Source organism: Lygodium microphyllum, chromosome 3, assembly GCF_053477565.2.
Source record: "Lygodium microphyllum isolate KBCC chromosome 3, Lygodium_microphyllum_v1.1.10, whole genome shotgun sequence".
NCBI lineage: Eukaryota > Viridiplantae > Streptophyta > Polypodiopsida > Schizaeales > Lygodiaceae > Lygodium > Lygodium microphyllum.
In genome coordinates this window covers 132,434,513-132,439,217 of record NC_141137.1, presented here as the reverse complement: position 1 = coordinate 132,439,217, position 4,705 = coordinate 132,434,513, and positions in this window count along the sequence as shown.

Here is a 4,705-nt window from a genome sequence, read left to right as displayed (position 1 = left end):
TGACACTGTGGTCTAATATGGCCCTTTTTCCCACAATGATGACAAGTGACATTTGCATTGCACCCACACGACTTACTACGCGACTTGCCACGAGATTTAGACCGACCCTTCTGCGAGTCACGACCACGATTATTACCACGATCATTCCTGTCATTCCTGCCTCTAACTGTCAAAGCATGACTACCACGAGAGGCATCCAAGTTTTTGCGATTCACCTCTTCCTGAAGAAGAGCACTCTCAACATCTGCCAATTTTAGAGTAGCACTAGAGGCACAAAGAGCAGTACGGAAAACATCCCATGACTCATTCAGAGTCCCAAGCAAGAAAAGAGGAGTTACTTCCTCTCCAAAGGTGATATCTTGCGAAGTCAGGTTCTTCAGTATAGCATGGAACTGGCTTAAGTGAGTAGACATAGTCGCATTATCCTTCATGCGCAGATCCATAAGCTGCTTCAACCAGTACATCTGACTCGCCGGACTTTTCTTATCATAAAGATTATTGATCTTATTCCATAGATCCCATGCACTCTGTGCTTCCTCAAATACATTATAATGTACCTGTTCAGTGAGAGACAATACAATCGTGGACTTGCATAGCTCATCAAGTTCAAGCCAATCGTCATTGTCCATAGTTTCAGGCTGCTCCCCACTCAACCGAAGTGGCTTAATCTGAAATTTCTGCACCAAGACCTGCCAAATTTGACTCTTCCAGTAAGAGTAGTTGGTACCATCCAACTTTGTAATGTTAAAGATGGCACTATCATGCGAAGATGACGCTATTATGCAGGCTGAAAATGCCCAAACAGTCCAAAAATTGCTTGCTGTTTTACTGCAGAAACTACCCAAAAATGACCAAAATGGGGTCCAAAGGGCGAGCAAAGTGCGCCAAAAGTTGCTGCCCACTTAGTACTAGGTGCGGTACACCAAATCAGGATATTTCAGCATGAAAAGTACACCTCAGTCCACCAATAACTGCTTGCTGTAATAAATTGCAGGTATGCAATCTAGAGAGCAAACTGTCCCAAAATAGGATCCAATGTCAAGCAAACAATGCTAGGTCCAAAGCTGGCATGAAACGGACATAAGCAAGGCCAATGACAGTGAAAAGAACATGAGCTCAACACCGAAGCATGTCAAAATAACATCTGCCACAGTGAAAGGCACACCCCCAGACACTCTAGGCAAAGTGTTCCTGTAACTGCCAAAACCTGACACAAATAGGTGTCTGCTCAAAGAGAAAGATCCAAATATGAGACTCAGCTCATAAGCATCCTGTGAACCAAGAGTACATCAATGCATATCCATAAAGATCGGAGTATGATCCCAAAGTCTCAATGCGTATGTAGCTGCTCAAGACATAAATTGCTCCAAATACATGTAAGTGCTCCAATAGCATGCAACTGTCAAAGGTCAAGCAAGCATGTAAAATGCTCCCATTGGCACAAAAGGCGTACAAAGCGAGCTCAGAAGCTCAAACAACCCAAGAGAAAGCACCAGTGATAAGTGACCCTGTCAATGCATCAAGCGCATCCAAGAGAGCATGACATACATGAAGCACCGGTCGTATTAACCATGAAGCAATACATAAGCCCAAATAAGCTCTCGGTCAACTCAATGACATCCAAATAGCAACCAAGATCAGTGATCAAGTAAGCCGGGAATGCTCAAATACATCCAAATCCAAGCTCCAAATGTTGGTATGGCATACACGAACCAAATAGCATATGTCACGAACCAAAGCATGTAATGCAAAAGCCTAACTGTCAAGCAGAGACATGAGGCATAGGCGGTCCACAAGCATGCCAAGTCGGTCCAAATGCCAGTGAAGACGGAGCTAATGCGAAGCTCAAAAGCATCCCATAATCTCATACATATGCTCCAAGTCGTCCCCAAATGTCAGAGACATCATGCCAAAGCTCAAAGCATACATCCGGTATCGGTAGGTAAGTGCCAAAGCATGTAAAGTACCTTCAGCCCACTGTTATTCCAGCATGTATTTACTATTCTAAATAGTAGATTTCAGCCCCGAATTCAAGCCAAAATCATGGTCAAACCAAATGCATACATCCCCAATACATCCGGGTAGGAAGTAGACCGCATACGGGCATCAAATAAGGTAACCGGAGTAGAGTATAAGCATCAAATGCCAATGCCAAGTGTGGCTGCCCTGTTTCCAGCACTGTATAACAGTAAATAACAGTCCCAAATCAGCCAATATTTCAAGCCAAAATCATGGCATAATCATGTGCATACATTCCCAAGGCACTAGGCATCATGTAGACCGCATACGGGCATCAAATAGCACAACCGAAATGGAGTATAAGCAACAAATGCTAATGCCAATGGTGCTGCCCTGTTTTTAGCCTATTATGACAGTTTATGACAGTCCCAAATCTGAAGAGATCAACCCCGAATGATCAAGACCAATGCCCAAAGCTTGAATGACATCAAACATGAAGTCTATAGCCCTCTTGATTAAGGTAGAGAGCAAGAAGCAATGGCCAAGTGTGGAGCTGAAGTAGATGAGTGCTCACAGCTTGGAAAAAAATGATGCAATCTGCCCTGTTGGTGCTGAACTTGCTGCTGCTCCACATGGGCTGAAAAGGGGGTAATGGGGGGCTCAAGAAGGGCCTATCAAAGGCCTATGACAAGCCTCTTTGAGCCTTGATAGGTGTAAGGCACAATATGAGGGGAATAAGCTTCATGGGTTTGAAGCCATGGCTGCCCTTGCTGTTTGCAACCTGTAGACTGAAATAAAACCTTGAAAGAATGATCAAATACCTCAGTATCAATGCCTTGAAGGTGCCTCAATAGGCTGGGAAGGTGCTCGGGAAGCCGGGGAGTGACGGGAGCTCGGGGAGATCGGATATGGCTGCCGGGATGGAGACCCAATGCGTGAAGCGAGTCAATGCGAAGGTCGGGAAGCACCGAGTTGAGCTCGAGCAAGAGAATGCCAAGCTCTGATACTAGTTGAAAGGTAAGAAGGATCGAAGCTTGCACGCGAGCTATGGCGGGAGAGCAAGAGCAAGAAAGAGAGAGACAAGAAATGGGAACTCCAACAGTCACAATGTGTGACCGGGCCTTCCTTTATTCAAGCTGTTACTAAAAGAATAAAGAATAAAGTGACGTGACAGGCGCCCGCCATCTGCAGTGTGCAGTGGCGGGTACTGTCAGTGTAGTAATACACGGGGCGGCACGGCGGAGGCGCCTTTACCCCCAACACATTGATCATATCTAACACCCCCCCTCAATGTCCACCCATAGGTGAACTATCTCCTTGGCCCAATGCCGAGTCTCTGAAGATAAACTTGAAGTAGATCCTTCGTAAGTGCTTTGGTGAAGATATCTGCTCCATTCTCCTCTGTTGGAGAGTAGACCAATTCCACTATCCCATCCTCCATCAAATCACGCACATAGTGATACTGGATCTCTATATGTTTGGTTCGTGCATGAAACACTGGATTTTTAGCAATGGCGATGCAACTCTGATTGTCACATCTCAACACAGTTGGTTCTTTATCCTGCACTCCCATATGCCATAGAATCCTTCTCAACCGTACGGCCTCACATGCAGCAAAACAAGCTGCCTTGTACTCTGCTTCGATAGAAGACAATGCCACTATTGATTGCTTCTTACTAATCCAAGAGAAAATTCCTGAACCCAAAGAGAAACAATAACCAGAAACGGACTTCCTGGAATCAATATCTCCTGCCCAATCTGAGTCATAGTTCCCCACAAGAGAAGTTCTGAAACTGTATGTGATACCATAGTCAAGAGTTTTCTTCAAGTATCTGAGCACCTGCATCCCAGCCTTCCAATGACTCTCATGAGGTTTGTTTGAGAACCTGCTCAAAACACCAACAGCAAAACTGATATCTGGTCTAGTGTTACACAAGTAGATCAGAGTGCCGGCCAACCTCCTATACCTCCCAATGTCTGCTAGTGCTGATGTATCCTCGACGGATAACTTTGCATTCACCTCCATAGGTGTAGCTATCTCCTTGCACTCGGTCATGCCAGCATACTTCTTCTAAGAGATGAAGATCTTTCCTGGCTCTTGCCAGACTTCAATCCCCAAACAATAGTGCAGCAAGCCCAAGTCTGTCATTTCAAACTCAGAACTCAAAGCCTTTCGAGTTTGGTTGATCATATCTTCATAGTCACCTGTAATAAGAAGGTCGTCCACATATAGGACAATCACTACAGACTTTTTACCATCCCTGTAAACATGCAAGTTAGCATTTGAGGCACATCTTTTGAAGTTTAGGTTTAAAAAGAACCTATCTATCCGTTGGTACCATGCTCTGGGGGCTTGTTTCAGCCCATACAATGCCTTCTTCAGTTTACACACTTTGCTCTCAGAATGGGGGGCCTCAAACCGTGGTGGCTGAGCCACGTACACCTCCTCCTTGAGGTCACCATTTAAGAACGCTGACTTAACATCCATTTGGTACACTGGCCACTTCTTGTAGGCAGCCACTGCAAGTACCGCGCGAATAGTGGTCATTCTGGCAATTGGGGAAAATGACTCTTGAAAATCAAACCCTTCAACTTGTGAAAACCCTTGGGCAACCAATCTAGCTTTGTACTTTTCTAAGGTACCATCAGCCTTGTACTTTACCTTCCAGATCCACTTGGTGCCAATAACCTTCCGCTTTGCTGGTCGATCCACTAGCTCCCAAGTGTCATTCTTCATTATGCTGTC